Genomic DNA, 25076 nt, shown 5'->3' with positions numbered 1-25076 from the left:
TTTTCCTAATGTCCAACCTAAACCTCCCTTGCTGCAGTTTAAGCCCATTGCTTCTTGTTCTATTCTCAGAGGCCACGATGAACAAGTTTTCTCCCTCCTCCTTATGACACCCCTTTAGATACCCGAAAACTGCTATCATGTCTGTGGCCAGACAGACTAACCCCATATCATCCATCTTATTTGCCTCTCTGAAGCACAGGGCAGAGAAGGAGCAATAATATCAGCATAGTCTATGCTGGCTCATCTGATCCTGAAAAGCTGAAACACAGATATGTGGATAGAGAGCAGTTAAGTCAATAAGCTGGCCTCGAGGCTGCGGCTGGCACCTATGTTGATTCGAACACACACACAGTCCCTGGGAGGGGAATTTCCCACTGAGAAAACAATGTCCCGTACTTCCAATTTAATCATCTCAAATCTCTCTTACAAGTGTAAATTAAGTTCACAACTCCCTTGTAAGAACTGGTCTCACAGCAGACAGACCAGCATCAATTGGCATTACAGATAAGAAAGAGAAATACGTGACCCCATGGGTATATAAGATGGGCCCAGCATACACTCACTTTGAGTGTCATTCTACCCTCTACCTGCTGGTCAGGTTAGGTGTTTGACCTCCCGAGGTTCTATGGGGACGCCCACCTCGTATTTTCGTCTTTCCTAGGAATTGAGGGACCGGCCCTGGCCTGACATGCTGGAGTCGAGAGGCACAGAAGGGGGTAAAAATGGTACCTGGATGTGGTCCTCTGTCTTAAGTGTACACATAGAAAGAGTAAGCTGTTACTTGGTACCATTATTTCTATTTTTCTATCTTTATCTTCTTTGTAACCATTTTTAAGACCTATATTTTGCTAATAGTTAAGAAATAGAGCAATAGCCATTGTAACCATATGATTTATAAGCTTCTTTAATAAACCTGTAACTGTTTAAGCTTTAACCTGACTCCTTCAGTTGCTGTAACAGAACCAAGCACAATTTAAAAGAACTTCAGCCGGTCATAAAGGGACAGTTATAGGAAGAGCTTGGGCGTTTGGATCTGTGTCACTCCCAGGTGACAGGATCCACTGGGGCATCTTTCAGTCTTTCTCCAAGGCTGCCCGCTGCGAAGGAATTATGAAATTCTAGCAGCTGAAATCTAAGATGTAATAAGCTCTTCCTATATAACGGGGCGTCTGTTGGCCTGCTGGCCACCCTCTGCGATGGGACCCCGGTCCTAGCAGTAAAGGCACGGACGTTAAACCTTTTCTCGGAAACATACACACACACACTGCCCTGACCGTCGGCTGACAATGTCCCCCCTCAATCTTCTCTTTTCTAAATTAAACAAACCCAATTTTTTCAGCCTTCCTTCACAGGTCACATTTTCTAGACCTTTAATCATTCTTGTTGCTCTTCTCTGGACCCTCTCCAATTTCTCCATATCTTTCTTGAAATGCGTTGCCCAGAACTGGACACAATACTCCAATTGAGGCCTAACTAGCGCAGAGTAGAGCGGAAGAATGACTTCTCGTGATGTTTATAGCGCTTTCACTTGAGGCCACTTAACTGAATTAACGTTGCCCACAAAGGAGTCAATATTAGGTGCACTCAACAAGCTTTTTTTTTTTGGCAGGGAGGGTGTCATTTTTTTAAAAAAATTAAGTGCTAGCTAGACACCCTATGTTTGATATGCCACTTCTTTTGTGCATTACACTGAGCACCATATGCAGCAGTTATATTGATTGAAATAGGTTAATCCAGACAATATTAATGCTGAATACTGTATCATTTGTTACATTTCTCTATTCTGCTATTAGTATCAATACCAACAAAATAATTTGCACACAATAAGGTCAGGTTTACAGGAAAAATGTGTACTTTAAAACAGTACTCTCATTTGTGCAAACTGTAATTCCTTGAGCAAATTACTTGAAATTAAAATGATTTGCTGGAGAGAATCTGAATAAATCAAGGTTATACAGGGGAGAGTCAAAATTGTTTCACTGAGCTAGGCAACAAGGGGACATTGGAATTAACAGAATGCATAGGTAAACCAAATTAAAGGACCTGTTGCATGCTAGTTAAGGTCAGTTTGTAGAATTAAGGACTGCAAGAGGACTGAGTCAAATACTATAGCAAAATTTAGAGAGGTCTGATAATATCATTAACTGTATAATGTCAACAACAGTGACCTTTCTACCATAGGCAAGCACCCATCACTATTATAGGAAAAACTACTCTACTGTTTCACAAGGGTCTCTGCTGCCAAATGCTAAGGAGCTTCTTTTAGTGAAAAGACTTTACTTTCGAGACATCTATTACAGTCCACAAAATGTTTTTCATGTGCCCCTCTATCTACCTTTAGAACAAAAGGAAGGAGAAGAGAATTATTAGGGATGTGGAGAGAATACCTAAAAAGCATTTAAAATTAGTCCAAATATGCTTATTGAAAAACTACTGTCAATTCACTTCATTATTTCTATATTATCCATATCTTCATCTACCTTCATCACCCCTCTCAGTCTGATGTCCAATGTAGGTGATTAAAACTTCTCAGATAAGACCCATCCCAGAAAACAAGCACCTGTGTACAATTAAAATATTTAGCCTTTCAAACACCTGCCCTGAATTCTGGAATGCACCCAAAAGACACCTACACAAAACGCAAAAGAGGGAAGACAGCATTTTCTTAACCAGATGGAAGTGTGAACAGTGCACTTCAACAAAGCTAATAAAATTTTCGGTCAGAAAATATATTTGATTTTGATAAGACCAAACAGTATGCACGGAGTTGTCAAGAATGGCAATTTTAAGAGAAACTTGCATTTGAACAGGACAAATTGAACCCTTACCTTTGCATGGGTGTTTAATCACTAAATATCTGTTTGACAGTTAAAGATTCTTTTTTCAATTTTGGCCAAATTTTGTCTACTACTGCAAAGCAACAGTGCTAAAATCATATTAATGTAAAGATGCACACTAAATTACGTGTCTGTAACTGAGCCATTTGTTATGCAATAAGGCATCACACAAAGAACCAAAACATCTGAAGAATCATACCAATGGGCAGGTGATGACCGACTACTTAAATAAGCACAGATTTCAGTTATAGACAGTGAGTGGATCCTCTTCATACGATGCAACAAAGAAAGGAACTGAATGAGTTGCTTTTTCCAGAGAGAATGAGCCATAGGCCTGAGCGAGCCACCTTAAAGGAGTGTGCTTCAGTACCAGGGCAAACAGTTTAGGACAATTTTTTTTAACATAGTAGATTTCAGTCAAACAACACTCAATGCCTAGTAGTTTTCTTTTATGACAGTGTGATGAATTGGCTAAGTAGAAAGTGATAAGCAGAGTGCATGCTGGTGCATCTACTGGGGCTCATTTCCTTCTACTCAGGAAAATAATTGGTTGCCAAAAGAAGATTCCGTAGTAGTTCAGAGAAGTGGATTAAAAAAAGCAGGGTATCTGGGGTCCTGAAAGGAGAATGGCATTTGATGATCTGGAAAACTGCATTAGAACCCACCAAGTGTTAGGGCCAAAAGAGCTAAACTAAACCACTAAAGCAGAAGTTGACTAAGACCATGTTTATACTACCACTTCCCTGTGCTGCAACTTTCTTGCTCAGGGTGTGAAACACACACCCATTCACCCACCCACCCACCCCTCAAGTGCAGCAAGTTACAGCACTGTAGAGTGGCAGTGTAAAAGGGCTCCCAGCACTGGGAACTACGCCCCCCACTTAGGTGGGATACATAGAGTGCTATGAGAGCTCTCTCCTAGTGCCCGTGCTGTGGCCATCCACTCACTTTAATACTTTAAGTGTAGACTTAGTCTCATCCCAGCGGGGGCTCTTGTACATTTCAAACAAGGAATGTGAAAGTGCCTATCAACTAGTTGTGGAGTAGTCAATGGAATTTCTATTAACTACTCAACTAGTCGGCATCCTTAGTGTAGACACTCTTTCCTTTACATTGCTGGAGTGCTGCTCAGCAAGTGAATGTCTTACGATAACCCAGAAGACATGCATTCACCAACCAAGAACCCCACAGACTACAAAGACACCCTGACTACAACTGTAGAAGTTATGGTAGGAAGTAGCCCAAGGAGGAAATAGCCAGTGTTCCTGCAGCAGCATGGGCATGTTTTCAGCAAATTCCCTACTGAGTTGGTGGTAAACCTTGTTCTGGCACAGCTGGCTTCAAGGCCCTGTCAGCTTGTGCTGCCCTCTTATGAGCCACTTGCAATAATTGGGGATGAGATGAAAAGAGAAGTTACTCACTCTGTGTAGTAATGATGGTTCTTCAAGATGTGTGTCCCCATGAGTGCTCCACTGTTGGTGTCTGGCTCCTCCTAGTGCCAGGGATCAGAGACTTTTATGGCAATATCCAATCAGGCTGTGCATGAGTGAGAGGCACGCAGTGTTCCCGCCTTTAAAGTTAACATGAGCAGCCCAACTCCTCTGTTTCTTCTTTGATAGCCTCCTGGCAAGTTGTTAGTTCCAAAAGAAGCAGGGAAATGGGTGGGTAGTAGAGCACCCAAGGGACACACATCTCGGAGAACCATTGTTACTGTACAGAGTGAGTAACTTCTCTTTCTTCTTTGAGTGATGTTCCCATGGGTGCGCCACTGTTGGTGACAGTGTAGCAATGCCCAGTTAGATGGTAGGTGGACTTCGTCTAGTCGTTGCAGGCCATGGAAAGATCGCTGTAGCGAAGATGATGTCAATTGTTGAGCGTGGTGGAATTGCATAGTACTTCAAGGAAATGTGTCTAGGCGACCATGTGGCTGCTCGATGCATTTCACGGAGAGACAGTCCCTTGAGGAAAAACATTGATGTCTCCATTGCTCTGGTGGAATGAGCTTTGGCAGTTGTCAGTAGTGCTCTATTCTGGAGTGAGCAGCAGGTGGTAATACAGGATGTCATAAGTTTTGATATGCACTAGAAAGAAAGTGGTTTTCCCTTGGACCTTTTGGCTATAGATATGAGCAACCTCTGTGATAGACAGGACGCACTCTTTTCGACTAAGTAGAAGACAATGGCCCTTCTCACAACAAGCATATGCAATATGGCTTCGTCCCTGGAGCGATGAAGTTTTGGGTAGAAAGTGGGAAGGGCTATGGGTTCATTGATATGAAATTCAGAATGAATTTTGGGTAAGAAGGAGGGATAGGATCGCAGAATAGCTTTATGTTTGTGAAAAGATCATGTATGGAGGTGAAGACATGAAAGCCACAAGTTCACTAACTCTCCTTTCAGACGTGGTTGCCAAGAGGAACACTGTTTTCATGGTGAGAAAGATAAGTGATGAAGTTGCCATTGGCTCGAAGGGTGGTTTTGTGAATGAGTGGAGAACCAGTTCCAAATCCCACGTGGGAGATATGGGTGTCCGTGGTGAGTGAAGCTTCTGTAGGCCCTTAAAAAACCTCTTAGAGATAGGGTGGGCAAACAGAGAATTCCTCTCTAGGTGGAGGAAAGCTTGCGACTACAGACAGATGCACTCTGAGTAATGAAAGAGATACATTTTGTTGTTTCAAGTGCACAATGTATTCTGGAATGAAATGGAGAGGTGCCACAGATTCCTTTTTTTAATTTTTGTTTTATTGTTTGTTTTTTGTTTGCTGCGGTTTGGTGCTGTGTGGTGGTAAACTGTTTGACTAACTATATACAAGCTGAAGTAAGAACTTTTTCTTTTAAACCTATCAACTGTTTAACAAAGGAAAAACTAACAGGAAAAGGTATGTCTACAATAGCTATCTAATTTTCTTTATTTTGCTTCACAGAAGTGATACGAGGAAGAGAGGTTGGAACTCCATCCTTAACTGAGGGCGGAGAAGAAGGAACTGAGAGGAGTCGGCTGAGCACGCTACCTTCAAAAGGCGGGAACACACACGCCTCTCGCACATGTGTAGCCCAACACCAACCAACCTTATCTTATGCCTGTCCCCCTCTCCGGGACAGGCATTAGGATCTTGTGCAAGGGTTTTGCACAAAAAGGAAACGTCCACACTGCTTCTTTTTGCGCACAAACCCCTTGTGCACAAAGAAACGGCAGAAAATACGTTAATGATGTCATGACTCATGCTAATGAGTCCCTCATTAGCATATTTTCTGCCAAAAACAACTCAGTGTAGACGTAGCCCAAGTCATTACGGAATCTGCCCAAAACATTCCCAAACTACTGCAAGAACACTGGCTAATCCCTCCTGGGACTACTTCCTCCCAGGACTTCTACAGTTGAAGTCAGGAGGTCTTCAGAGGGTATGTCTACGCTTGCACCCTAGTTCGAACTAATGTGACTCCTCATTTTTTGGTTCGAACTAACGCTTCCCAGTGCGCACTTTCACTTTCAAAACAGCTGCTGATAGGAGTAACGCACCATCAAGATCATGCTAATGAAGCACGGGATATTTAAATCCCCGCTTCATTGACTATTTCGAATGCCTACTTCGAACTAGGGTGCAAGTGTAGACATACCCAGAGTCTCTGCATTCACCACCCAAGAAGTCCAATCTCCCCAGGTGGTCTTCAGATAATTTGGCACTTGCTTGGATCTCAGCATTTCCTGCTCCAGTGGTCTAGGATGCTGGCTGTTCCTCAACTGGAGCTGGCAAGGTATATCCTTATTCTTCAGTGGTCAGTCCAGACTGAGGTAGGCTGCTTCCTTTTATACTGCAGCCATGATTGGACTGGGTTGAGGAAGCATACCTTCTGCTGCTAAGCGTTCTGCCTTTACAGCCGGTCCCCGAGTTACGACTGTTCGTATTTACGACCAAAGCTCCCATGGAGCAGTCATAAAGGCAGTCCCCGAGTTACGAACGTGACCCGTGCTTACGAACAGCGCGGTCACTGTGTAACTCAATGGGGTCCGAATTACGAACAAATCAAGTTACGGCCAAGTGTTTGGTTCGTAACTTGGGGATAGGCTGTACTCCTTCTGTTCCAGTATCAGGAAAGTACACTCCATCTCAGGGTTCCACTCCCCAAAGAAGTCAACCACAGCACTCTCCTAAAGCATCTAACACAGATCTACGGAAAGCCAAGCCTATTGGCCCTTATATAGTGTTGCAATTCATTTTATTGGGACTTTATATTTTGTTATTTCTTAATGACTACGGAAGCTGGGCTTTAGATGATAATCTCCAATGTCTTATTTTAAGCAAATTATCTAATCCTCGTGGCTTCAAAGAAAAACTCACAAATGTGACCCTTGAAAGCTCAAAAGCCAAAGCCAAATAAGAGCATCAAATTCATTTTTTGTTTACAGCTTATGATTTAAAGAAATTCATTTTTGAGTTCGTCAGATTGGCAGCACTACGTTACACCACTCCTTGCTATCCAGAAGAACATTACCAGTGTCCCAGTATGCATATGAGGCCCCTCACTTGTACTAGAGGGAAGCAGGGAATACACATGGAGTGGAATTTCAACTGCCCTAATAATTTTTCTTCTTTATTCTAACTCCAGGAGAATTAATGTGTGGGAAGATGAAACTAAGAGGCAGTGGAGCCTTTCCAGCAGTTTTTTAGGCCAAGCTTAAATTCTAAATCCATTTATAAACTAGAAAGAAATCTCAGAATCAATCCTCTAAGAGGTCTAGAGAAATGTATTACAAGTTGATAGTCTAAACATAATTTGATCCTGCTGATTTAAAAAAGGTTATTACCAAAAGTTCAGTTTTCAAGTTCAGATCCTTAAACTTGCAAATAAATACCTTTATACACCCCAGACAACCATATTTGAATTCAGCTCACTCTAGTTACCTTAAAAGCTGTTAACAAGTCTTTCTAACAAATCAAATGCCTCTTACTAATAACTTTTATGAAAGCCCAATTAGGCTATTACGGTTCTCAACAGTACATTACATATGATACTCAAGCACAAAAACACCCACATACAAAAACCTAACCCATATTAGTTTGTAGTGAAATGAAAGGACATCTACTGTAGCAGTCTGTTACATTCTTCCTGCCAGTTTTGCTACCAAAAATGTTGCTATCTGTACTATTTTACCTAAGAATAGCAACAGCAAAAGGTCATCGCATCACAGATTTACTGCTAAAAAAAAACCCAACAGAATATTCAACACTTAATAAGTTCATATTTTGGATTTCCAGACAATTTTTCATCCCTGAATTACTGTTGCAAATTAACTAAGTACTATAAATCTGTTCTATGGATGGAGATTGAGTATGTTGAAATATTTAAATGAAGTTCTTAAAGAACAGGAGAGAATTTACTTTGTAGTAGGTACTTTTTTAAAAAACCAGAAGCAATAGGTTTGCATGGCAGGATAGAGGAAGAAAATGCATGCCCTATACCAGTGTTTCTTAACCTGTTTTTATAAAGTACCCCCTTTTAAAAAAAATTATAAGTACCCCCAGTACCTTCAGTTTTCAGACACTTTTTTTTCTACCATTGCAACACATTTGTTTAAACAACTTAATCATAGCCGGGCAGACGAAAAAATTTTGGGGTGCAAAAAGTACAAAAATAATAAAGCGCTGTAAAACTTAACACAAAAATTCAGTGTTCTCCAAATTTCAGTTGTGTTGATGTACCCCCCAGACTTCTCAAGAACTCCTAAGGGTACTTGTACCACTGGTTGAGAAACACTGCCCTATACTGAAAGCCTCTTTGGGCCCAAACCTATCAGAAAGGTCATGCAACAATCCGTAATAATCCTTCTATAAGTGAAGTAATCTACAATAGAATCTCAAAGTTAAAAAATACCAGAGGTTACAAACTGACCAATCACCCACAGACCACATTTGGTACTGGAACCACAAGTACATAATCAGGTACCAGCAGACACAAATAAAATACAGAAAAGACAATATGGTATAGTGTTAAACAAGCTACTGAAAAAGTTAGGGGAAAGCAGCATTTTTCTTCTGCATAGTAAAGTGTTAAAGCTATATTATGTTAATGTGCAGAAGATGTGAAAGAACAACCATAATGCTTTGCTCAGAATTTTAAAAATTTCAGCATTACAAACAACCTCCATTCCCAAGATGTTCATAACCCTGAGGTTTTACCATCATTTATTCTTTACTACCTAGGGCAGGAGGAGTAACAGTAGTTCGAATTAGGAGCTTTAATTCGAACTACCTAGCCTGTGCCGCGTGTAGCCACGGGCAAGTAGTTCGAACTACGGGGCATTTAAAAATGGCGGTGCCCGGGAACATGCAAATAAAGCCCGGGGTATTTAAATCCCGGGCTTCATTCGCAAGTTCGAATGACTACATTAGCCACCCTAGTTCAAACTAGGGTGGCAGTGTAGACATACCCTTAGTTATTTAGATTCACCTTTGGTGTTTAAGAGTAAATGAAAGTATGCTTCTGACAAACCATTTAGTGAATTTTAAGGTATTAAACATGTGAATTGTTCAGACTGTATTTTGTATTTAATTTTAAACCCATCTAGGATGTAGGCCAAGAGGTCAAATTAAGTAATCAGCAAAGACCAGTGTTTGTGACAACCCAGCTCCAGACTAACAGGAAGGTAGAAGTGGTCAGCTTTGCTGACTTCTCTGTTCTGTTAATGAAGCTAGGATAATGTGAAATGTTCTATGTGTTGATTACACCTATGCCTAGATGACCCCATGTTCTGAACATAATCTATCAGATTCCTTCAGGAGATATCAATGAGAAACAGCAGGCTTATGAGCCTTTTTGCTAACATGATAGGCTGGACAAAGTTCAGGATATTTTATTTGTTCTATGGATGAGTGACTCTGCAGAAAGCCCACTCAAACCTGATGAATAAAAGTAAGTTAGAGGTATACCCTGTGGAACTTATAAATAAAAAGAAGAGCCACTATCTGTACATTTGAACTTGCCATGTCCCCAACTGAAACTTGACCCCTCTTTCTGAAGTGTTAAGGGAAACTTCAAGAACTTGAATAGTAATAGAGGAGCCAATAATCTTTTCCTGAAAGCTGCTTTGTTTTCCCCTACATCTCCCACCCACCCTACCCTGGGGTTCTCCAGCCTGGATAGGGGCTCCCCAGAAGCCACCTGGTCTTGCTGATGCCAGGGGTTCCCCAAACACTGCCTGACCCCACTGACACCAGTGCCTTTCAGTCACTACTGGCCCGTTGATCCCGAGGGTTCCCCGGCCAGGGCTGGAGCTCCCCAGATGTAACCTGGTCCCTCAGGGGCTTCCCACCCCTGAATTGCTCCCGACACCAGGGCTCCTTGGCCCAGCAATATCCGTGTCCCTGCCAGATCATGGATGTTGCCAGACCAGAGTCCTGGATTTAGGAGGTTCAACGTGTATTTCACAGCTGATCAACATATTTGAGAGAAGAGGACTAATCATACAACAATTTTAATAAGGTAGCATACAACCTCATGACACCCCAAGGGGCAGAACTTGGGGAAAATACCACTAACTCCATCTCCCATTTGACACTGGGTAAGAGAGCAGTATGAAAGTATCTAAGGGTATGTCTACACTACCCTCCTAGTTCGAACTAGGAGGGTAATGTAGGCATACCGCACTTGCAAATGAAGCCCGGGATTTGAATTTCCTGGGCTTCATTTGCATAAGCGGGGAGCTGCCATTTTTAAATCCCCGCTGGTTCGAACCCTGTATAGCGCGGCTACACGGGGCTCGAACTAGTTAGTTCGGACTAGGAACCTAGTTCCACGAGGTGTACCGGTAGTTCGGAATAGGAACCTAGTCTGAACTACCTAGTTCGAGCCCCGTGTAGCCGCGCGGCACGGGGTTCGAACCAGCGGGGATTTAAAAATGGCGGCTCCCCGCTTATGCAAATGAAGCCTGGGAAATTCAAATCCCGGGCTTCATTTGCAAGTGCGGTATGCCTACATTATCCCGCTAGTTCAAACTAGCGGGGTAGTGTAGACATACCCTGAAGTACAAAAGCTTTTAAAAAGTCAAAGAAGTGTTTAAACTGATATCGTTCAAACAAGTTCTTATGTTCAAGATACAGAACAAGAATGAAAGCCTTCAGGTAAAATTTGAGTGAAGAACCAAAAAATAAATAAATAAAAACAGTGGAGTGTTAAAAACAGAATAACCAACCTAAAGTAAAAATTAACAATGCTGCACAACTAGATAAGGGTATGTCTACACTACAGCACTAATTCGAACTAACTTAATTCGAATTAGTTCATTTGAACTAAGCTAATTCGAACTAGTGCATCTAGACCTAAAAACTAGTTCAAATTAGCATTTTGGACTTAGAGCGGGGAGCTGCTGTCTCAGGCTAGCCGAGGGCTGTGCTTAAAGGGACCCGACCCCCATCCCGGACAGACAGTTCTCAGGGGTTCCCCACTCGCTTGTCTAACTCAATGAGGGACAGCATAGCAGTCCTGGCTTGGAGTGCCCTGAACGCCCACACTCGGCACATCACAGCACTCGGCCATCAGCCCGGCTGCACTTGCTGCAGGCTGCCATCCGGAGGGGGGGGGTCAATTGGGGGGCTGCAGGAGAGCTTCCACCCCAAGGAGCCTGCAGAGCCACCCCAGTCCTCCCCATGGGGGGCTCTTACCCCATTCCTCCCTCACCTCCTTCCACTTACCCCCTCTAGCCCCCTTTCCTGATGTACAAAATAAAGGACACGTGTGTTCAAAAATAGAAACTCTCTTTATTTAACAAAACTCGGGGTGGAGGGGGGGATTAACCTCGGGGGAGACTGGGAAAAGGATGTGAGAGAGGGGAAGAGAGAGGGGAGGGCAACTAAAATAATCAGGGGTTTGGAACAGGTCCTATATGAAGAGAAGCTAAAGAGACTGGGACTTTTCAGCTTACAAAAGAGGAGACTGAGGGGGGATAGGATAGAGGTCTATAAAAGCATGAGTGGTGTGGAGAGGGTACATAAAGAAAAGTTCTTCATTAGTTCCCATAATAGAAGGACTAGTGGGCACCAAATGAAATGAATGGGTAGCAGGCTTCAAATTAATAACAGAAAGTACTTCTTCACAAAGCAAATAGTCAACCTGTGGAACTCCTTGCTGCAGGAGGCTGTGAAGGCTAGAACTAGAACAGTGTTTAAAGAGAAGTTAGATAAAGTCATGGAGGTTGGGTCCATGGAGTGGTATTAGCCAGGGGGTTGAAATGGTGTCCCTGGCCTCTATTTGTGGAAGGCTGGAGATGGATGGCACGAGACAAATGGTTTGGTCATTGTCTTCGGTCCATCCCCTCCAGGGTCCCTAGGGTGGGCCGCTGTTGGCAGACAGGCTACTGGGCTAGATGGACCTTTGGTCTGACCCAGTACGGCCATTCTTATGTTCTAAGCTCAGGGCTCAGGGTCGGGCATCTCACTGGACCACCTTGATTTTCATGCAAACCTGCTCCTGGGTGGCCAGGCTGGCAGCTATCCTGCCCTAGACAGCCACTTTCCTGTGCCTAGTGTGGAGGTTGTGGACATTGGAGGCTTCCCCCAAACCTCGATGAGGTCCACGATCTCCGCACTAGACCAGGCGGGCGCCCACCTCTTGCAGCCCTGTGCAGGCTCCTGGGAGCCTCTAGCCTGGTACCGGGAAGAGGCAGAGGGCTGGGTGGCAGCAGGTGGCTGGCTCGTGCCGTGCCAGGTGGCAGGGTCTGCTGGCTGGGTGCTGGCAGGCTTGCACCTGGCACAGGCACCATAGCCAGACCGTGCCCCTTTAAGGACTCCGGGGCCGGGAGGGAGGCAGACGAGTTTCCCTGGTGGTGCCCAGAGTGGCCACCAGGGAAAGCTGGGGAGGGCTAGCCTCCCACTAGTTTGAATTAAGTGGCTACACAGCCCGTAATTCGAACTACTTAATTCGAACTAGGCGTTAGTCCTCGTAGAATGAGGTTTACCTAGTTCGAATTAAGCACTCCGCTAGTTCGAATTAAGTTCGAACTAGCGGTTTGTATGTGTAGCGCCTATCAAAGTTAATTCGAACTAACGTCTGTTAGTTCGAATTTACTTTGTAGTGTAGACATACCCTCAGAGATCTTTGGACCACAGTAATAATCTAGATCTCAGCTTCATATGACGCCATGCAATTCAAATGCTATTTCAGCTACAGAAGCAAACTGTTATACTCCAAGAAAATACCAATGCAACCACATTGGACAAGCTGAAGAGGGTTTAAAGAAGAGCAACACATATTACTGAAAGTTGACAAATACAGCCAAATTGTCTAATTATCGCTATCTGCTTAGTCTGGAGTTATTTGAAAGGATTCATCCTAATGGAGGATTTTAGAACAAATCAAGAAGATTTAGCAAGTTTCAGCTAAATGTCAGCAAAAGAAGTTTATTAATGTATGGATCATTAGAGTAACTGATTTCCAAAACCAAGTACAGAAATCCTAATTCCCAGGGCTCGACAAATCCGTGTAGCTAATTGCCTGTGGTGTGTAGATTTCAGCCGGTCGCCCTGTTCCCCGGCGGTGCATGCATGCACAGTACGGGTCTGGCACATGTGCGGTGTGGGTCTGGCGAGTGGATTTTGCCGTGGTTTGTCGAGCCCTGCTAATTCCTACAGCTGGGTAGAATACTGTTAAAAGCAGTCTAACTGGTTCCACTTCTTAGTAAATGAGTTAGATGGCCTAACATCTTCTTCCACTCAGCTTTCTTTAATTTGGACGTGTGGAAAATTTGGTGTTGCACTCCTTGCATTCACAGTAATGTCTACACTTGTTCAACAATCCCTCCTCTCCCTCCCCTCCCCCCGCAAGACACAGACACAATGTGTTCATGATAACATGAAGAACTGTATGGGTTCTGTCACAAAAATAGTTTCTGCAATCACATCTACTGTCTTTAAAAAAAGTGATCTTATTTAGAAGCACATTTTTTTTAGTATGCCTGGAACTAAGATACCTAACACCACAGAAACAAGGGTAAGATTTTCAATAGCTATTTTTTCCAAAGAGTTTTCACAGACAAGTTATTTTGAAAATGGGGGTCTGACTTCTAAAAAATGTGAGAAGCTTCCTTTAAAACCATTTTATATGAAAATTATACTGTACTTGGCCCAAAGAGAAACCAGTGCCACAAGGATCAAAATAGAGGAGAAACAGGAAATTTCCACCCATATCTCAGACTCGTCTCCTTTGCCTACCTCCTTGAGGGACAGCATAGTCCACAGCACTTCCAGCATGGAGCCAGACCTGCTGCAAAGTGGGGTTGGGCTATTAGACCTCCTGCTACACCTTCTGGCACAGTTAATGCAGGTCACCCTTGCGGCATTGCAGGACCAAGAAGGCCAAGTGAGACTAGGGTACCTCCTCACCCCAGCCCAGGTGCTCCTGCCCCACAGTCTCCTCCATCCTCCCTAGCACACTGCTACTTCTGGCGCCAGCGCACCAGATCGACTTGGAGTGGTGGGATGATGGGCAGTGGCTCCAGAGCTTCCGCGTGCATAAGGATACCTTCATGAAGCTCTGCGAGTGGCTTGCTCTGCCCTCTGGCAACAGGACACCCGCATACAACCCACCATCCCCTTCCAGAAGCAAGTTGCCATCGCCCCTGGAAGCTCACCACACCGGACAGCTACTATTCCATCAGGAACTAGTTCAGCAAGGGGAGATTGACTGTCGGAGCCATGCTCATGCAGTATGACTCTCTTGCTATTTTCCCAGGAGGGCGGGGAACTATTTCAATGGCTTCCCTAGGGAGAAGGGCAGAATCTCAGGCTACGTCTACACTGCACGCTTCTTGCGCAAGAACCTTTTTGCGGAAGAGATCATCTTCAAAAAGTTCTTGGGCAAGAGAGCGTCCACATTGCATGGACGTTCTTGCACAAGAAAGCTCTGATTGCTATTAACAGAATGGCAGAGCGCCTGTGCTTTTTCCGGTAGGCTGTTTTTGTACAAGAAACCCCTGTTGCCCATCCACACACAACTTTTTGTGCAAGAGCTCTCATAAAAAAAGGCTTATTCCTCGTAGAAAGAGGACTAACTCTTGCACAAAAAGCCCTCTTCTTGCGATTTACTGTACATTTTCTTGTGCAAAAACGCACCTGTAGTGTGGACGCTTCGCGAGTTTTTGCACAAAGAGCCGTTTTTGCACAAAAACTCTGCAGTGTAGATGTAGCCTCAGTCCTTAGAGTTTTTGCAGTCCCAGCTTCACAAAGCCCCATCAGGGATAAGGGAGCTAGGGATGCTTCTGCTGTGGGAAGCAAATTGGGCTCGGGGACCTCCCGAGAGCTCCTGAAATCCTGTGATTCTGTGTTTCCTTGTTTTTACAAGTGGTGAGGGCCATCAATGCCATCCTGCTATGGAGAGTCATCACCCTGGGTAATGTGGACCCCATCATCGCCAGCTTTGCCTCCATGGACTTCCCCAACTATGGGGGAGAGGAGCATTGACAGTACCCACATACTCATCCTTGCCCCTGACCTCCAGGCCTCTGATTACATTAATAGGCAGGGGTACTTTTCAATGATCCTGCAGACCCTCACAGACCACAGGTGCTGCTTATGGATATTAATGTTGGGTGGTCAGGGAAGGCACAAGACATTTGTATATTTCACAACTCTAACATATTCCTCGGGATGTATGCCATCGCTTTCTCTCCCCACCCCCAACCACACCATCAAGGTCGGGAAGGTAGACGTGCCTGTGGACATGCCTATGTGCACTGTGGGTGATGCAGCCTACACCTTGTTCCCCTAGCTTCTGAAACCCTAGATGGGATATCTGGGCCCCTCTAACGTACGCACTTAAACACCAGGCTCAACAGGTGCCACAGAGTTGTGGAAAGTGCTTCGGCCACCTCAAAAAGAGATTCCAGTGTCTCCTCACCCACCTCCACCTCAGCAACTGGAACATTCCCCAGATGGTGATGGCCTGCTGAGTTCTCTACAACCTCTGTGAGAACAAGGGAGAGACTCTCTTTCCAAAATGAGGGCAGAGGCAGAGTGGCTCGCCTGGGCTTTTTAGCAGCCGGACACCACTGCCATCCGGCAAACCCATCGGGGTCCTTGTGCATCTGGAAGGCCTTGAGGGAGAGTTTCAGACAAGGCCACTTGTGAGACTCTACCTTCCCCCTCCCCGCCCCGCCAGCCTCTCCACAAGAGGCTCTGCATTGCCCCTCTGTGCCCTTCCTACCCCACTCCTCCCTTCCCCTGCGATAAAATAAACCAGACTTTTTGTTTTGGAACAATGAACTCTGTGCTTTTTATTTGGGCAATATAGACCTTGGGATGATCTGGTGAAAGAACCAAGGAGGGGAGGAGAAGAAGGGCTCAGGGATGTGGCTGGGACTGGTGTCTGCCTCGGGCACTTTGAGATGCTTCAGCTGCCCGAGAGGTCACACTGCCTCATATGCACAGCCCTCAGTGCCCTGTGATCCCTAGGAGGAGAAACCAGAGGGGCAGGGGCAGGTGCTAGAGGGACTTGGAGGGGAGTGGGTGCTGAAGGTGACCGCTGGAGCATTCAATGGCAGTGAGTAAGCACTCCACAGTAGCGATGTTAAATTTAGATTAATGGGCTAATTCTATAGTCAATGCAATTTGCATCAACAATTTGATTATTTGATTAGGGCGTCTACACCTTTGAAGTGTAGCAACAGCCCCAGGGCTCATAACCCAGTCAGCACAGCACTCCTCTAGGCCGGAGAGCTGCCCCTGGTACTCCCACTCGAAACTGCATTGGAGGGTACACAGGCACTCAACGTGTTCCCTCGCCAGCTCATTCTGGGGTCGCCTACGCTGGGGGGCCTCGCAGGGGCATGCTAATGTTGCTGGAGGTGCTAGACACACTGTGCTCACTGCTGGTCCAGCTGTGAACAAATGTGAGAACGGCAGTATCCCAGGAGACAATGTGCATGAAGCCTAGCCCTAACTGTTGAGCCAACACCAAGGGTCTCGGTTCACATGATGGTAATGTGCTTCGAGCAAGGCCAGCTGCTGCCTAGATAGCGGGCAATGTGCTGCAGGGGCATGGACATCCCAGGGGAGCCTTGCTATCCCCATGTCCTGGGGACAAACAGCATGAGAAGGTGCCGGCCAGGCCAGGCCAGGCCAGGCCAGGCGACTCTGGGTGGTGTGAAGGGAGGGACAGAGACGGCTCAGCTTCCTTCCATGTCCCACATACATGGAGCCTGCAGAGAGAGAACTTCTATCCCCCCCCTACCCCCGGCAAGAGGAGAGGAGGAAGGGTACTGGGAGAGGTATGTGTGAGTGGCAGACACCACTTTTCAGGGAAGTCTCCTCCTCTTCTTCCCCCAGGCAGGCTCCCATGCAGGGGATCTGTCTCCTCATCGCCGCACTTGCCCAGGACCAAATGCTGTCAAAGAGTGTGACCATGACTGTTTGCCATATGCGGCACTGCTGTGTGTTTCCCCTGACCTCACCTTAGTGGTGGCAAGGTGTTCCACCATGGAGTTGGGAGCGAGGCACACCTGTGCAGGAACCTCATGAGGAGCGAAAGGTTCCTGTGTAAAAGCCTCATGGGGATGAGTGTTCATTCACAGGCTGTTGGGCAGCACCCCATGTGTGTCTAGGGAAAGTGATGGAACTCTCCTGAAGTGCCGTCCATGGCCTCATCCAAGTCCTCAGGGTATGTCTACACTACCCCGCTAGTTCGAACTAGCGGGGTAATGTAGGCATACCGCACTTGCAAATGAAGCCCGGGATTTGAATTTCCCGGGCTTCATTTGCATAAGCGAGGAGCCGCCATTTTTAAATCCCCACTGGTTCGAACCCCGTGCAGCGCGGCTACACGGGGCTTGAACTAGGTAGTTCGGACTAGGATTCCTATTCCGAACTACCAGTACACCTCATTCCACGTTCGAGCCCCATGTAGCCGCGCTGCACGGGGTTCGAACCAGCGGGGATTTAAAAATGGTGGCTCCCCGCTATGCAAATGAAGCCCGGGAAATTCAAATCCCGGGCTTCATTTGCAAGTGCGGTATGCCTACATTACCCTCCTAGTTCGAACTAGGAGGGTAGTGTAGACATACCCTGAGAGACTTCCTGGGAAAGGTTTACTGGCTCCAGGGAGATTACGACCTCCTGGCTAGCAGGCCTACTGTCCAGGCTGGTCGTCTCCTCCTCCTCCTCCATAGCCCCCGCCCTTGCGGAATCCACAATGAAGGGGGGGGAGGGTTAGGGGAAGGACAATCTGCCCCCCTCCCAGGATGGCATCCAGCTGCTCGAAGTAGCGGCAGGTGTGAGGTGCCACGTGGGAACTTTGCTCCTGGGCTTTGGTGTGCAACTGCTGGAGTTCTTTAAATTTTCATCCAGACCTGGTCCAGGATCCAGCTGTGCTCCTTCTGTGCCAGGCTTCATAGCCATAGACCTCTTGGTGTGGAGATCCTGCATATTGGTCTCTTTCCCTGAGATCTCAGTGAGATCCACTGATCTTTCCATCAGTCCAGGAGGGTGTCTTCTTTTGCCCCGGGCAATGACTTCCAAGCTGGCTGCAGGTTTGCTTGCAGCCATGGGGGGGCTCTAAGGGAACACCGTGGCCGGCCATGGCTCCTCTGCAGACAGCTGTGTGCCATGAGGCTGGCAGGGCCGGTGTGGTGACACAAGCCCTTTCCCTTCTTCCTGCAACTTTAAAGGCAGCAGTGGAAGGCAAACTCAGTGTTTTGAGGGGCATGGACAGAGTGGCTACCAGGGGAGTTGTGAGATGCCCTGGAGGCTAATTATTTCAAAATAAGCACAGCTGTACCATCCACACACACCCTATTTCAAAATAGCAATTTTGAAATGGTGTTGTTCCGAAATAATAAACCCTTATTTTATGAGGAATAATGCCTAAGAAGCCCATTATTTTGAAATAATTTTGAAGTAATGAGCTTGCTGTGTAAATGCTCGCCTTGTTATTTAGAACAAACATGTAGTATCTATAATATCTGTAGTGTAGACATGCCCTTACTGACCCCTCTTCTTACAAGCAGCAAACTGTGTCATATGTAGAATAATGGAATATTTAAACTTTAAGCTTTCAGAGAGGCACATTGTATAGCTATTTTAATAAGAGTCCCTCAACATTAAAACTGTAAAATAATGCTAAAGACCCTAAAAATCAGTTCCCAGAAACAAACAGTTACTACATTTCAGACCTTCCCCCCCCCCCCAAAAAAAAAGAACAAGTCTAGTAAAACATTAAAAAATTTCAAAGTTTAATCCTTTCTTCAGTCTTACTCAACAGTGTACCACTTCAACTTTATGGCTGCAATCTACACAATTTAATTTTCTTTAGCAGTTTTAGATTTGCTGTACTTTGATTTTACTATGGTGTTTTTGTATTGCACAATTCTTGCATTTTGAAAAAGATAAGCTAGGTGCACTTATACTTTGCTACACTTCTGACGTGTCTTCTCACTAAAGGAAGTAGTTTCAATATTTTTTCATATGAAACTTTTTACAAAAAGATCATAGGTTTCCTATTGCTCAGGCAAGTTACAGTTTCCCAAGAGACAAACTGACCAACCTGACTAAAGACTAAGCAGTAATTTTTAGCCACTAGAACAGTGGTTTTCAAAGTGCAGTCTGCGGACCACTAGTGGTCTGCAGCCACCTCCCAGGTAGTCTGTGGCTTGAACCCAGCCCGCCCCTTCTCCCCAATGCAGTGGGGAGCCTGCGCCACCAGAAGGCTTGGAGCATCAGCTTCGGGGTACACTGGAAAGAGGGAAGTGAAGAAAGCCCCAACCTGGTTCACCACTCGTGCCAGCTCCCAAGATCCACCCTAGATCTCCACCTGCCTCCACCGGGTGGCACTGAGACCTCACGGAGAGCCAGGACACCCCCCCCATAGGATTGAGGCCCTTCCCCCACACGCGCACCATTGCTGCTGCTCTGCCCATCCAAGCCCCACCAGCATGCAGGTGGGCTGGGAGAGAAGGAAGCAATGGGCTGGCAGCAATCGCCTCCAGCTCCCTGCCCACTTCTACCAGGAGGCACAGAGCTAGGACACCCCAAACAGAGCTAGGACATCCCCCCATGGAATTGAAGCCCTGGCCCCACACATGCTGCCGCTGCTACTCTGCCTGCCCTGGCCCTGCCAGCATGCAGTGGGACTGGGGGAGAAGGAAGCAATGGGGTGGGGGAGTCTACCCATGGCCCACCCAAGAGCTGCCCTGGCTCTCCGCTCACTTCCACAGAGAGGCAAAGGGACCCTGCACAGAGCAACTGTTCCACCTGCCACAGCCCTGCCAGCAAGTGGGGACCCGCAGGTAGAGGGGTGGGAACAGACTACACTGACCCCAGAGCCTGGCCAGGACAGCCCCCAAGCAGCTACCACAGCACGAGACAGACAGGGGGGCTCTGGGGTGATCACTACGTCATGTAGCTAGTTTCTTACCAGGCAAGTTTGAAACAGGCTACAGATAGCTTTAACTTGTTTTCAGAAAACAAAGAGAAAGCTTTAGACAGATTAACTGAATCCCACATCAGGCCAAGCCATATAGCGTATATGATTCAAAGATTATTAACAGAGATGAATACTCTCTCTCTCTCTCTCTCCCCCCCCCCCCCCATTTCTGCTCCAGTACCTTATTATCAAAGCAGAATTTCCCTGGCTACCAGCGGGCATGGGATGCTTGGGAAGATGCTTATGAAGACTTCTGCGAGATAGTTCATTAGTCTGGTTATTTCAAGTTCATTTCAGCAATTGCAACAAGTTAAAACAAACCAAAGCAGTTGCAAAGCCACTGATAAATTACTCATTTAGTATCTGCTGCCATGTAAGTTTCCAACCTATTTAAGACACTTTTGTGAAGTAATCAAAACCTCTCTCTAGGAAGAGGAACAGTAGGAGAGAAGTTTTAAAAATTCTAAGTTTGTAAGGGAAAAAAGGTAGTTACAAGCCAAAGGCAAAAAGCATACACGTAGGGGCGGGGGGAAAAATATGCCTTCACCATTGATAAAGCAACAACAAAAAGTACAGGTTGGACCTCTCTTGTTCGGCACCCTCGATCCCAGATGAGGGAATTTAATGGTTATGGGGAGGTTCCCGGATACCAGCCCCTCAACCTGCTGTTCCTCCCAGCTGCCAGCTCCTTCAGCACAGCTGGTCTGGCTGCAGGCCAGCCTCAGACCCTGGCTCCACTTCCAGCCAGCCGGGCAGCTCCAGCCTCAATGCCAAATGGCAGACTGTCCAATCGGGCTGCTGCAGTCCCAACGCCACTGCCACACAGCACGTGGCCCCAGCCACACTGATTCTACCAGGCAGCTGCAGCTGACTTCCCCTGCCAGGCTGTCGCACCAAACCCAGCTTTGATGCCAGGCGGCAGGCAGCCCCAATCACGCTGCCACCACTGATCAGACTGCTGCATTCCCACCACCTCCCAGGCTGACACAGCCAGGCGAGACATCCCCTCTTGAGCTGCTGTGGTCTGGGCTGTGCTGTCAGGCAGCAAACAGCCCTGATCGTGCTCCACTCGGGTGGCTGCTGCAGCCCGCTGCTAGTAGACTGTCAAGGTTACACTGGCTCCAAGCTGCTGGCCCCGGGGCTCTCTCATTCAGAACATCCATGGTCATGCCAGACCACGGATGTTGCCAGATGAGAGAATCCTGGATTTGGGAGGTGCAACCTGTAGTCCACCTCTCTCACCCAATCTACTTTCACAGCAAGATACAACTCAATGGAGGTGTCCTTAAACAGAATGGAGGGACTTCAGCCACCTCTGGTTAAGTTAACTTGGTAAATCTAGTCACAAATCCAGCAAGTGAATATTGTCTTAATGAAACAAGAGTTTGGACAACCACAGAGAGTGAGAATATACACACCCACTAATAAGTACAGTAATGGCAACAGTTCAAGTTTCTCCAAGCTGCACATGTGTCCTCACTTGGAACAGTAGGAATTAATCATATGAAAAAAAATGAACTTTGACCCACAGACCACTGTTAAGTTTGTGGTATGAACACCCATCCATTAGCAGCTACATGAAAAAAACTGCATGCCAAGTATTTCAATTAAAAAATATGCTTTACAATTCTGAAGTCAAAAAACAAGGTCACATTTTAAAGCTTGTGTATTTTAAGTCTAGGCACCCTGTTTTATATCTAAGCAACAAAAATAAGTAAGTTCTCTTATATTTAAGACATCTAGGATACCCACAACTTTCATTTAAAGTCAGGGATGGGAAACCTCAGGCCTGGGGGCCAGATGTGGCCCCCAACTTGCCTGGATCTGGTCCCTGAGGCTTAGGGCTTCCCCTCATGCCATCACAAGGCTGCAGGAAAAAGGGGAATGTGGGACATCTCTTTCTCCTTCTCAGTCAGGGGTGTCTCACTTGTATGTGGCTCCTGAGCAATTTTTTTGTGGGTCAGTGGCCCCTTGATCCAAAAAAGGTTTCCCACTCCTGATTTAAGTCCATGGGAATTGCGGGTGTTTATTTCTGGAGGATAGACTACTTGATAATTAAGTGCTTAACCATATGTTTGGGGTAGCTAGCTTTGAGCACTTCCTTTGACTAGGCTTTCTCCAATACATGAGTAGCATCATGCGTATATGTAAACCCTCTCACCCATCAGAACAAGACACTCCATTGCACAAACATCTAGCACTGGGGAAATGGGTGAACACTTGACCGATGCTAACAACATATAATGCACTAATGGAAGGCATTCAGATACTATAGTAATAGGCACCATAGTACAGCAAACAGAGCAGAATACTCAAGTTTGAGTTGACCAAAATTTCCTAAGATCACTTTCAAACAATTTACATAGATTACATTGTTAAACAAACAAACAAAAAAAAGAGTCTGTTTCCCCAAATAAATGCACTAAATGGAAAACCCAATTTATGCAATTACATTACAGGCTCATTTATACACAAGTATCTTAATCAAAACAGACAGCTGTTCATTCCTTTACTTATTAAAAAATTGTTCTCAATGAGCGATCTAGTTAGTCCTAAGGCATCAAAAAGGAAGAGTTACAGTAAGATTTTTTTCATTGGTAATACTCCCCCCCCTTTTAGTCCACGGCATGTAGAGTTGATTGATAATATTCATATCTGATGGATCAATTAACCTGCCAAGAAACACTAAATTTCTACATATTAAAATGTTGACATTTTAAAAGATACAAAAACTACACACCAATCTCTTGTTTATACCCTTTTAACACATAACTAAGCTAATGTTATCATTACAGAGACTACAAAAAATAAAATCGCTCTCCATAACACATTTTTGTCTAAAGAGTAAATTTGGCTACCCCGTCCCTTTCTGAAATACATACAGAATTCTTAATTTCTCCCCTGGGCTTTGCTTTCATGAGGAAAAGTAACGTTAGATACCATGCATTAATCTCAACCTAAGTAGCGTGAAAACTAGATCAACACAAAAGTGGAACCCTTGAGGTAGCAAAGGTTATTGTAACACTATATTGATGTGTGTTCAGCACCAATTCATAAAGAATAACCCACTTCTTAAAGTACCAACACCACTGACTGCAGCATGTCAGGACTCAAGAAAAATTCTGAATATAAATTCCTTCATTGAAAGAGCCATCACAAAACTACTTTGTCCCACCAAATGTGCAGATGGCATAGATCAGGGGTGGGCAACCCTTTTTGGGTTGACAGCCACTGACCCCGGGGGGGGGGGGGGGGAAATCAGTCAGAGGCCATACACAAGTGAGAAGAAAAAAAATTTCCAAACTCTGGGGCCTGAGGTTCCCCACCCCTGACATAGATACTGCTTTTTGAGACGATGGCATCACCTGAAGTAGTTGTAATTGCAGCAGGTATAAATAATATCAGTCTAAAGATAAGTGTAAGAACCTGACAACAGGAATGTGTCAGAAAGGATCTATGTCAGATTTGTTTCAGCTAAGCCATTTATGAAGCCATAAAATAAAAAATTTCTACATTTATAGCTGTAACCAGTAGGGGTCATTTCAGTGTAAAAATTGCAGTGAAAGGAACAGACAAAAAAAAAAAAAAGAGTATCTGTTTCTATTCAGTTACATACATTGTTTCCTTAGCTAGTGGATTTCACTTTTATTCAAGCACATTTGTTATAGAAGAACTGCATGCACTGCAATGGACATGTCATACTGCATACTGTAATAATTCATTTTATCCCATTAGCCAGTAAAGAAAATACTACATATAGTATTACCAGCTACCAATAAGGCAGACAATCTACCCCATCATACTTCTACCTGTAAGTTATAGATGTAAACTGACTAGTTAAAAACAAGTCCTTTCAACAGTTTATAGATACAACACTACAATTATTTCCACCCCAATCAAAAACAGGCAAGGTACACACTGCACAATTTCGTGGTTTAAGACAAGACAATTAAAATGCAGAACTTTACATAAAGCAACCATTATCCTAGTAATATCTTCTAGATTTGGTAAAGGCAGCAACTACTTAAAAACTTATTTCAAAGTACCCCCCAAAGTTCCTAAATTATTTCTTTGATTATTGCTACAGAAACAACTGAAACTAATTTCCAGTTAGAGTACTAAATGAAATATAATCTTGCCAAATGGATGTGTCATTCTATTTTTAAGAGTATACAGGATGGTACTAGTTGAAATCATGCAATGTTCATACTGCATCAATTCAAAAAGGATGAAGTGTTCTTAAACTTCCAGAGAAGTCCACATTATGATACATGAAGAGAGCTGGTTTGTCAAGACATTTAATTACTGTAAGCTTTTATTATTCCACTCTCCAGATCATACTATGCCTGTACTTAGAACATGCAAGAACTGGAATCATTATCCAAAATGAAACATATTTTAATCATACATACCTTTCTATATACTTATAATTTGAGGTGTGTGTGTGTGTGTGTGTGTACACACGTACACACACACACACACACAGTTTTAAATACAATTTGTTTCTATTTATGTGGGAAAGAAAAACCAATGCAAAATTGAATAAATCAAGCAAGCCTCTTGAAAAAGTTACCTACTAATTCATTAAAAATACACAACCCATTTCTCACTTCAGCTATGCCCTTGCAACCCCACTGAATGAATCCTGAAAGAATTGTATTCCATTTGTTTTTGTATACACAGATCACACCAACTTCTCTTATATTTATGTTGTGGTTTACAATTCACTGAAATCATGTTCAGCAATAAACATGATATGTAGAATGCTGTTAGCTTTGTCAACATGGCTGTTTTATTTAAATTGAGTTTTGTTGTGTTGTGTTTTGTTGTTTTC

The 25076-nt window shown here is 44.8% G+C and overlaps 1 protein-coding gene across 3 annotated transcripts in view; it reads right to left on the bottom strand.

The window, feature by feature from the left end:
• The window catches only part of CRIM1 (cysteine rich transmembrane BMP regulator 1), a 327869-nt gene that overhangs the window by 300418 nt on the left and 2375 nt on the right, over nucleotides 1-25076 (bottom strand). The gene's annotated exons all lie outside the window — the stretch shown is intronic.

The sequence above is a fragment of the Pelodiscus sinensis genome, chromosome 3, assembly GCF_052426305.1.
Source record: "Pelodiscus sinensis isolate ZL-2025 chromosome 3, ASM5242630v1, whole genome shotgun sequence".
Classification (NCBI taxonomy): Eukaryota; Metazoa; Chordata; order Testudines; family Trionychidae; genus Pelodiscus; species Pelodiscus sinensis.
This window is presented reverse-complemented; position numbering and strand designations above follow the sequence as displayed.